This window comes from Motacilla alba, chromosome 1 (genome assembly GCF_015832195.1).
Source record: "Motacilla alba alba isolate MOTALB_02 chromosome 1, Motacilla_alba_V1.0_pri, whole genome shotgun sequence".
NCBI lineage: Eukaryota > Metazoa > Chordata > Aves > Passeriformes > Motacillidae > Motacilla > Motacilla alba.
Window position 1 is genome coordinate 75927290 of NC_052016.1, and position 11817 is coordinate 75939106.

General features: G+C 36.9%; 1 long non-coding RNA gene across 1 annotated transcript; it reads right to left on the minus strand.

The window, feature by feature from the left end:
• Window positions 1-9580: 9580 nt before the first annotated feature.
• LOC119707929 lies at window positions 9581-11596 on the minus strand. The gene is made up of 3 exons (XR_005258902.1): window positions 11425-11596; window positions 11148-11269; window positions 9581-10239 (listed from the first exon to the last, which is right to left on the minus strand). It is a non-coding gene; the product is annotated as an uncharacterized LOC119707929 (long non-coding RNA).
• Window positions 11597-11817: the final 221 nt, after the last annotated feature.

An 11817-nucleotide genomic window follows, 5' to 3' on the forward strand; every position in this document is an offset into this window, starting at 1 on the left:
AGTTAAATTAATAGTTCAGTGAACTTTCTCAGCTCTTAAGTTAAAACATCCAGAAATTTTCTACACATGAATCATCACATTGGATTTACTGAACTCTGAGGTATTTGCATATACCTGTTGTTGCACTAGCCACATTATTCCCTTCGGGATCTCTTTTTCCTGTAATCATATAATTACTAAGGACTACTACATTAGTCACTTAAGAGGTAATTTTGTTACAAATATGTGTCAGTAAGGCAGCCAAAGGAAACTTTCCATTTCAACTAGTCCTGAGAACAAGCACTGTTCCCAGTATTTCTAGGAGCATATATTAAATTGTTACACCAAGAGGCAAGCGCCCAACACAGAGTTTATTATTCTGCTTATATTTTATGTTTTTTAGATGTTCAAAGCACTTGGGCAAAGCCTATTTGGCCATTATTTGTGGGAGAGTCTACATCTCTACTGTTTCCCATGCTAGACTCTGCATCTGAAGGTATGGATTTTGATGTACTGAAGTTTGTCATACAGTTCAGTAGCATGCTTTAGTAACATTGACAATCGGGTCTTTGTCCTGGACACTTGTAACTGACCTAATAAGACTAGGAATGGATCTCACTCCAATGGCTACCTCATTTATTTCTCTCCCTTCCGCTCTCATTTCCACCTACAGATAGAAAAAATCAAGAAATTTACCAAAAGAGGGGTAACACATCAAAGGAAAACCTAAAATCCCTGCAAATGGATAAAAATCCCAAGGAATAAATGGTACTAGAGTAACCAGAGTTATGACAAAAAAGAAAAAGTAAGCCACAGGAGACAGTGTACAGTGTCACACTGTCCTGGTTTCAGCTGGGATAGAGTTAATTTCTTCTTGGTAGCTGGTACGGTTTTGAATTCAGTATGAAAATAATGTTGATAGCACACTAATGTTTGAGTTCCTGAGTGATGTTTACCCAAAGTCAAGGACCTTTCAGTGTCTCATGTTTTGCCAATGAGCAGGTGCATAAGAGGCTGGGAGAAGCATAGTCAGGACAGCTGACCCAAACTGTCCAAGAGGATACTCCATATTCAGAACAGCATGCTCAGTATATGAACTGGGGGAACTGGCCAGGAGCTGCTGATCACTGCTCAAGGATGGGCAGGGCATCAGTCAGCAGATGGTGAGCAATTGCATTGCACATCACTTGTTTCTCTTGGGATTTATTCCTCTCTGTCTCCTTTTCATTACTGTTATTATTGCTGTTGTTACTATTACAATTACTATTATTATGATGATGTTTTAAATGTTTCATTTATTAAACAGTTCTTATCTCAATGCGTGTGTTTTACTGTTTTTTCCTGTTGCTCCTCCCTAGCAGGGCAGAGCAGGGAAGTGAGCGAGTGGCTATGTGGTACTTAGCCAGCTGGGGTTAAGCCATGACATATTCATACACTCAGAAAAAAATGTCTTCATCCATCAACATTTCTCACTTATTATTCAAATGCCACTGATCTCCTCACAGAAAGTTGTTTTCTTGAAGTACTTGCATTACCTTGAAGCAGCCAAGAACTTTTCATTCCATTAAAGACAGGTGTAAGGAAAATCCACCGGCCTAAGTTTTTTTAAAACTAACTGATCATGAGGTAAGCCACATGAAGAAGTCTAAAACCTCTGACTGCAGATTCAAAGAGTTTTTGGTTTTGTTTTTTCTTTTCTGTTTTGCGGTTTTGTTTGGTTTTGTTTTGGTTTTGGATTTTTTTGGGTTTTTTAACCCCCTAGAACTGTCCTGGTACTTAGAGATGTTTTAAAAGAACTAGAATACTAAATTTGTGCTTTTCTGAGGTACCAACAGAATGACAACAATAATTACTCTGTAATTAATAAATTAAATAATGTAATTATTTTAATGTTACTCCTTAGGTAACAGAAAGGACTGCAGTGCTAGACATTTAAAGATGGAATAGCTTTAGTTATGCTCTTACACAAAATTAGGTCTCATTATGTAAATCTTCCTTCTCTCTGTGATAGAAAGACAGGTATAGGTTTCAAGGTTAGTACTACACGATATTCCAACTCAAACATCAACACCATATAGAACATAAAATAAATAGGTTATTGATTAGATGATGAACGAGTCCTTTTTGAGATGTATCTGTATATGTGCTTTATCCATATTAACTGAATTTACTTCTACCTTCTCCTGCAACTGACCAGTTTCCAATTCCTTTTACACTACAGAGTAACTGAGATATTAGTCTTGTACAAGAAGAAAACAAATATGAAAAACCCACCGAAAAAAAACACGACGCAAAGCTATGTAATATTTTAATTTTTACAGTCGTTACTTAATATTTACAGGTAGCATACATTTTTTAATATCAACATTAAGAAAACCATTACCTCTGTTACACATTTTTTCTTTTTTTTTTTTTTAAGAGAAACAAGACCACAAAAGTAGCATAGCTGTGACAGCTTCCAGCTCCGTACTACTGCTGCTATTAAACAGACAGGCTTTATTTTACAAACTCAAAAAAAGTGCTGTTCAGATGGTTCAGTTGCCAAGCAGATAAAATCCTCCTGCTAGCCTTCAGTTCACACACCACCTCTCACCTTTCTTTCCTTCATGTGCTCACCCCCAATAACTTTGTTCTCTCTGAGCTTGGACTGCTTTTGAGATGGGACTGTCTTAGTTGGAAATCATATGCCTTATCACGTTCATAGCTGTGTGCTACTATTTCTCAAAGTGAAGGGGGCTAATTTCCTAAGTCTGTACCATCAAAGCACAGTGTTATCAGAAAGGACTAAATGTGATCCTCAATTACAGAATGGAGAAGTGAGAAAGAGAAGTGATTCATTTTACATCATGTTTTTGAGTTACACCTATTCCTCCAGCCATTGCATTGAGTAGAAGTACTCCTAAATGAGTTTAAATTGCCATAAAACAGCTTGGATAGAAACACCCTTCAGATTGCAATACAAAGATCAAAGCTGGAGCAAGGATTACACCTGACCCTATCCACTGTCCATGCCCCAAGAGCCAGGGAAGAAATTCAGGTTCGTATAATATTGTTTATTTGTCAGTATATCAAAACCATTATCCATGTATGTATTTTGTATGTTTTATGAAGACATTAAAGTAGTATTTAGAAACAACTGACTCATCAGCAAGCATTGACATGGGCATCTATGAGGTCACAAAATTTAAGGTTTTAAAAATAGCAATTTTTAAAGTAGCAACAGTGTAAACAAACTACATTATAATGCTTGTTCTGATGGTGCAGTAGGAATCAAATATTTTGTGGAAAGAGTGTTCACCAAATTGCATTCTTGTAATATAAATTTAATGTTAGGCTAATATTCTGTCTTGTAGAAATCATTAGATATAAGGAAAGGAGCTGCTGTGCTTTTTTAGTAGAGACTTATCTATTTGGATTACATCTATATCTGTTTACACATCTTACATTTTTATGGTCTACAGAGCAAAAAGCTAGAATGAATATTAGAACTTCTTATTTTATGATTGGATGACTACTGGGTGCTTATAGAGCAGGTAGATTATTAGCTGATTTAATTTTGAATGTTCTCCTTTTTTAAAACTGGTATAACACATTTAGTGACTAAAAAAATAAAAACACACAAGCAAAGTAATACCAGAATAATATTCAGTGAGGCTTTACTCAGAAACTAGTCATCAGCTTTGTGAATCCTATATTTGTGTAAGTACATATAGGTACAGGCATTTGGAGCAATATACAAAATAAGTAGTCGCATGCAGGTGTACTATCCCCACCTCTATCTTCCAGAGCCACTTTACAGGTGTTGTGAGACTAGGACTGCTTGCAGTGTAGTGCTCAGACATAATCTGGAAGCACCATGTGTAACTGTTGAATTTAGGACAACCTGACAACCTTCTTAACACCTCACTCCATTCAAAACAGGAATTGGAATAATGGTTTTAAAGAAACTAATTGTAATATAAATTAAGTTAGTTACATTTTGATGACAATTTAAATTATTTTCTGCTCACAACAGTCACACTTTGGAATGATGACCTATAACCCCTTCTTTAGAGTAGTCATTCTTGCCATAAAAAGGAAAAACTTACTTTACTTAATAATAGTCATCTAAAGCCTAGGCATCTCAGACCAATCTGGCTTAAAATCTGTTAACAAAGTACATATCTCAGTCTGTCACAAGCAGCTAATAATCAATATCCTTCAGGCAGGATTCCCTAGTTTTAACCACCTATCCGTGTGTTAGCTGTGTTGCCTGCAGTAGACAAGCTCTTTCCTTTGTAAATGAAAACACATGAGTATCTCCAAATGGCACTCCAAATAGCCAAACGGCACTTCATCCTGCTCATTTTTATGGAAGAAAGATTTGCCCTTCAGATGTGCCCACCATATTTTAATTAGAGCATGAAACAGATAAATATCACATAAAACCTTTAATCAGGCAGTTAGGATGTGTTTTCCACTTGCTTTACTCATCTTAGGTGATGCAAAGTAGCAAAATAAGAAGGCAGATGTGCTTTATGGTGCAAGTCTTTCTAAAATGTGTTAGAAGGCCATTTACTTTGATTACAGGTGAGCATTGAATGCAGTTTACCTTTGGCTATAGCTCTGTTCTGGTGTAAGAGCAAGTAAATGCAAAATATATTCATCCTCTTCAGCCCCTGAACTCTTAATCCTTTTCACCAAAAGTCTTCCAGCAAGCCTTACTGATCTCATTCCTTGACCTCAACAATGGAAAAAGTTGTTTTTCAGAGTTCAAGAGTTTTGTCAATCAGCTACTGTCATTTTGTTTTCCACACCAAGTCACCTTTAGCTGAAGCTATATCCCAGTGTAGTCCTGAGAACTTAATTGTTGGAATGCTTCTGGCTGCAGCTCATCCAGGTAATTTTTCCATTACACTTAAAGAAGGTATGGTTTGGGTTTTGGTTTGGTTTTTTTTTTTGGTTGTTGTTGCTATTTTGGTTTGTGGTTCTTGGTTTTTGTGGGTTTTTGAGGTTTTTTTTTTAATAGGAACTGCTTTTGACTGGTGCTTTAAGGTGCTGTGTCAGCTGATCCCTTAACTTGTCCCAGTTTTAGGAAGTTCTGCAACAGGTTTTCTTTGCTTGTAAAATTTACAATTTTGTTTCCGCTAGATCTTTTTTACATCATGAATTTCCAGAGTTTTACTTCTGCTATGTTCTGAGAAAAATAGAAAAGCTGTTATTTAATTTATTGTTATCTAAATTCAAACCTCGGTTTGGATTTAGGAGGCTGTTGGCCATCTAGTCCCATGCAATTTTTAGATATATATATATATATACATAGATAAGGTGAGCCCTCTTTTGGAGTCAATTCTTCCCTAATATTAAAGAACATAGTAGCAATATCTCTTAAAAATTTAAGGCTTAATGTATTAATTTTTTTAATTAGCAATATTTCTGTATAAAATTTATGATGAAGCTGCCAAGGCGATCTGGCTTTGCAGAAGTGAAATGAGTGAAAATTTAAGTATAAGAAATTTGCTATATTTGAATAAAATTGACTGAATTATGGGTATGCTGATAAATAAAATTTTCTAGCAAAAGGGCACTAGTTGTTATTTAAAAATTTTACGCTATGCCCAGTAAGAAAATGAAAGCTATATCTTTATGAAATTGGAATGTCTTGGATGCTTAGTGCTTTGTATTTGAAAGCAGCCAAGTTCAAAGTTAAGTCATATTAGTAACTTATCTATGGGGACTTGGTAATAAAAGCTAATATGAATCCAGTTTAAATGAGTGTAGCTAATAGAAGATAATCTAATGTTTTACATATGCCGTAAAAGTTAGTGTGTTTGGTGGTTGGTGTTGGGAGGTCTAAAAGGTATGAAGAGGAGAGAAACATTTCTCTTAAGAAATATGTTTCTCCATAATTTGTTTCTTGACATGAAACTATGCTTTCTGCTAGGGCTTTTTTGAGGTCAACAAGAAATCAGGCTGGAACTTTGATTCTAGTAGTTAAATAAATTTAAGATTGCTTTTCAATTTCTCCTGAATGAAACCTATAACAGCCTCTAAGAATCCTGCAGTGGGTAGTCCAAACTGAATGCAGCAAAGAAATGAGTGTTAGACTGAGTCAAAGCTAGTCAATGTCTGAACTGACAGCCAAAATTTTAGAGCTTTAAACATTGGTCCTGGAAAGAAGTGATCAGCCATGACTACACTCTGGGAAGGCAGCCTCATGAGAAAAACAAATTTCTACTCTTTTGTTTATATTTGACTTCCTTTGTGCTATACTAATAGCACATAGGGTAATCTAAACTCTGGAACACGGGGCCATGTCCCAGTGTCTGGGTCCAGCTACAAACTCCAGCTGCATTCCCACCTCATATCATGTAGAGAGCAAACCTTCATCCCTCTACCCTTCTTGTTTAAAAAAGCATAGGGAACAGGAGGTGACTTATTTGTGTATCAACCACACAGACAGTGCTCACAAATTCTGACATGCAGGAAATTTTTTAGAAACTATGAAAACATGCCTTGCAATTTATCAGGCAGTAACAAGAACCAAGGGCACACCATAAGAAATAACAATTAAGAACAGAGAGAGAAATTAATCAGTAAAATGTTAAGAATATAGCAAATTAAAGAGAGAGCAGCCAGTTAGTATCATAAAATTAACCAAACAAATGTAGTGGCAAACCTGATTAACCCATTTTCTTTGGTCAAAACTGAAAGAAATGATGTTTTTTTAAAAAACCTTGATATCCTAATTAAGGTACTCCTTTTAAGATTGATGGTGTTAACAGGAATGGAAAACTCTTAGGAGGACTGCTGAATTTGAAACTGTGCTTCATCTGGTTATTTGGTTTACTTATGTAAAAGAAATAGAGTTATTTCTGCTTTTCCCAACTCTGCTTTCTGCTCTGCAGTTTGCAGTTCATTCTGTGAGAGTCAGCAGTAGTTTAACCAGGCAGTGTCTTGAAACATTTTAGAGTCCAAATTTTTCCAAACTAATTTTAGGCAAATGACCAAAGATGCAGTATTGGGAATGTAATTGCCTTGACTCTTAGCTTTCAGTAGATGACTCAGCTCCAAGGAGAGCTAGCCCTTGCCATCTGGAGGTGCTGTGGATTGCACTTGAGTCTTCTGTCTTCTCCAATGTCTTTAAACAAAAGCCATGATGGCATAAATTGCAAGCCTAATAATAGATACAAAAAATTAATAGACTTTTATGGTGTCATTCAAGCTACAAGACCTTAGCTTGGTTTCAACACTTGCAAGATAAAATCTTTGTCTGATCAGAGAGGCCTTTCAATTAGTATCACAACAAAAGTGGTCTTGCTGGAGTATTTCCCATGAAAGAAGACTTCTTCTCTTCACAATCAGAGTTTGAGTTGATGAGGAAATATGCATGATGAATCCGTTCTTCAAAACCAGTGATATACATGAGGAAGTCTAGCTTAAACACAAGAAGTTGCACTCCTTGCAACTGTGTCCAGCTTCTAATACCTTATATCTTTATCTGTATCTATGTATATGTATATCTATATCTATCTATCTATATACTTTTGAATATATCACTTTATATAAAATTATTCATCTATGTCTCTAAAAGGCTTGTGGTCTGGACTCTGTAGTTCCATATAGAGATGTAAGGACCAGATTCTTCTCAGCACCATTTTTGGTGACTTCCTCCATTTGGAGGGGAGAGGATGAGTTCATCTAACTGCGCCCCCCTGTAAGATGCATGAGAGGAAACAGCAAAATCATAAAACCATGAATGTCTTTGGCTCCACATACTCTCCTGTATTCTGTTCATAACATAGTCTCCACAATTTTGTTATGTTTTTGGCTTTAATGTTAATTTAAATGTTTTAAGTGAAAACCTGAGGTGCTACTGGCTCAAGATCTGACTCGACACAATTCCTTCTGTGGCAAAAGTACTGAAAGAACTGACAGCCTTTGCAAGAAGTGAATGGTCTCATGGCAGAAGGGCAGAGTTGTTGCCCAATATAACTGATGAGCATCACTTGAGATGTCCTAGAGAGTTCAGGCTGTCTTTGATATCCAGTGCAGAGGACCTGCAGGTATGACGTAAGTCCTGTGAGAGACCTGCACCTTTAGTGCCTTTGTAGAGCTGAATCAGACCCTTGTTGACCACTGAAATGAACATGTTCCAAATGGATTTCAAGTCAGTGGACATGACATGGCAGAATTCTGTCATAAGCAATTTCTGGAAACTCTTTCTGGAGCCAACAGATCACTCAGCAGACATCAGAGATAGGGAAGCTGAAGTATGGCTGAGTTGTTGGCATTGAGATAACTATGCTTCAGGTGATTCTTGCTGCAATTCTTATCTGAAAGATGATGGAAGACTGTGAGATAAGAGGATTTAATATTGTGAGTGGATCTATGAACTTTATTCTCTGCAGGTTGTTCCATAGTTGGGAGAAAATTGCAATTTGCCAATGAAGATACAGAACAGACTGCTTTAATGGATTTGGATCAGTTAAAAACTGAAAAGTTAGACTAATTGTATACTAGTGATCTCATGATATTCCTTTGTGGGGAGCAAGATGCAAGATGTCTAGATGCAAGATGCAAGCCCTTTGTCTAGTCCCAGGCAAGTTGAACATAGAGTTTCTGATACTGCTGGGTCTGTGTGGAACTAGTCACCTCAGCACTGCTCAGGATGGGATTTATTGGTCCAAAAGCAGTTTACTCAAGACCTTTTTTCCATTTAGAGGGCTGAAAATGTCAATCTGATAAAATGTCAATCTGGCTCTTTTACCACAGCCCAAATTATGCAACAATTGTCCAGGAATGCAAAGAAGAGGGAACCACTGACTTCTCACTCCATATACCCACAGAACTGAAGGTTGAATTTGGTCACATGGATGCATGTGCTGTGTCTACGTTGCCTGCTGAGTCAGGAAGCTTAGTGCAAGCCATGCATCTTGCAACTGCTGCAAGCCAACTCCTTCCTGGCTTGGCAATTATCTGCATTGCTCTTTAACCCAGACAAACAGCGTGGAGCTCAGCTCAGGGATAAAGTTCAAACTATCTCGCTGGACTTTTTAAATCTATCCATATCTTAAGGGACATCCTGCTGAAAGACTTGAAAAGTACACAACTAACCTCTCAGTAAAAGAATTAATATTACCCACACACTTGTTGCTTCTTTGACTGACCTTGATGGTTTCAGGAAAGTAATAAAGAAGGAAGACTGCGTTAGAGCTTTAGAAACCTTTGAAAAGCTTTTCTGTCCACAGCTACATAGAGCTTTCCAAAGGAGTTTGTCTTCGGGGCCGTCCCTGCAGAGATAGGAACAGCACATTATCCCAGAAGGTTAATGGAGAAGGGCACCTGATCTGTTTGTGAATTAGAGGCTGTTCCCATGGGAGAATACTTGCTAAAGGAGTGTTTAGATTTAAAGTGTGAAAAAAATTGGTAAAATATTTTTACTGAAGATGTAAACTCTTGTCCAAAAGAACTGCTCCCTTTCTTGAAATTAACAAGTGCAATTAGGACATTAATAACCAGATTATTAGGCAGTATTAGGAAGGCTCCTGGAAGCATACCAAGTATTGTGTGTACCACTGCACATTCAGTTAGAGAGAGCTGTCAGACTACATGGGCATTTCAAACAGGAGGGCAGGGAGTGCTACATGTAATGTTAAGAGCAAAGAGACTACAGAAAACTACTAAAAATAGTGTTGTTTTGCAATGTGCTTATTTTTCGGGCCCCACTTGGAAGGCAGAAGTAACACCAGATATCTGGAAGACAGCTGGGAGCAAACTGCTATTTCTTCATAAGAACATAAATGGGAAACAGCAGGGAGGCTGATGTCAGTGTCTGTGAAAGTAACACCTTCCGAGTCCAGTCATTGTGGTTTAGTTCAGCCTCAGCTCTGTTCAGAACCTGAACCTAAACTCAACTATTTAATTTAGAGAGTATGTGAAGATGGTGGGGAGAAGCATGGTAGGTAGATTTTCTTTCTGCAGTGAGGAGTCAGTTGTTGACTCTGTACTTCTGATTTGGTCAAAACTCCAGAAACCAAATAACATTTCAATATCTTTATAAGTTAATAGGTTGTAATAATTTTAAGTTTGTCCTATAATAAAAAGGACATTAGAAGTGTCCTACAAATTTCCTTTTTTCATTAGGAGATAGACTTATTTAGGACAAATTTTCAGGGTGGTAGGTTCTTTGGAGTTTGTCCTTTTTCCATTTCCCTTTGGGATTCATTAATTCACTGCTGCTGAGTGTATCTTCCTCATGACTGGATTCCTGGGTAGTACCTCCAAGAAAGACAAATAAACAACTCTTGTCAGTTTGGTTTTTTTTTTAAGAACAGGTCATATTTTTTACATTTCTCTACAGCTTTGTTTCCTGAGACAGCTGTCAGGTAGATTTCATGTTCTATTATGCCCACTACATTTTTTTCCTTGCAATAGAAAGTGACATCCCTTAGCCATAGAAAAATCTCAGCTTTTGCTCTTAAAAGATGACTGGGAAGAGATTGTTATGCTAAAAAATGCATTAGATTTAAAACTAGTGAATATGATGGTATAAATTTCATGAGGTAGGTCAATGTAGTTCACACTGGCTCATTATTCAGTTGCTTTTCAGAATAAATGTAATTAATTTTTATGTTACCTTGAGAATAAATCAAATGCAAACCAGAATGTTTTCAAGGTGAAATGAGCCTAGATGCATACAGGTTTCAGTGTAATTTTAATTTGCTGTGTTTGTACACACATCTGCCAGTTGCCTTTCCTCTTACAGAGTTAAGGGAAGTATTTGCTTTGGAAAGAAGAGACATTCAGCCACCATCTGGAAACAAGCTGTGAGAAAGCACCTTCTCCACAAAAAAATAATAATTAGGAAACAGGAGGTCAACTGATTCCAAAAAACACATCAAGACTTCTCACTTAAATAGAAAAGAAAGGCAAGTGAAAATTTTGCATGAGACAGACTGCAGAATGAGATATAGAGATGTTTGTCCAGCATAATGGGTTTTAACCCATGACATACAGACTTCTAGGGACTGTAAATTCCTTCTAAATAATATAAACCGCAAGGTAATTAAGAAATGCAGGATGATTATTTCCCAGTGAGCTTACATTGGTCTATATACTACTGGAAAATGGCTAAGCTTCCAAAAGCAGAAAAGGTTGAAAATGACATCTCTAGTACATTAGCTCACCATTGTGGGAACATTTGAACTGATCCTGTCTTTGGAGTAGCTGTATTCAGTTACAAGGTCATCCTTTGACTGCAAAGCACTTTTTGAACCAGAAGGCTCTGAGTTTGTTCCAGGTAGGACTGCTGGTTTTAAAATAGAATTAAAAAAAAATAAGTAAAGAGAAAAGATAAGGATCAAAATAAAATCTAAAAAATTTCTAACATTAACTCTTCACTAAATACTTTTGGAGGTTTTGTAAGATTTTGAAAACTTTGAGAGAACAGAAAAAGTAACTTACGTGTGTTCTTGTACATCTGTGATTAAATAAAAGAGGATCGCAGTAATCTTGAGCATGGTACTTAAATATTAGCTCAGTCACCGTCTCTGTGTTGTATTGCCTCCACATCAGACATATCTGTTCATCCAGGGGCCAGTGCTAAGCAGTGCAGATTCTAGGTGGTTGGTGCCATTTGCCCTTGACTTCCCACCCCTGCAGGCAGGTGAACAATATGGGCCAAGTTATTGTTTAAATAGATTTGTCTAAATGCTGTTAACAGCAGTGTTAAATACTCTTCTGTTAGTGACCAGGCCAAATACATCATATATATTTTGTGGCTGCTTTTATGGTTTCCTTTATCATCTCACCAACTTGCAGTAAAATATATTTAGCAGACTGAAAACTTATGGAGCA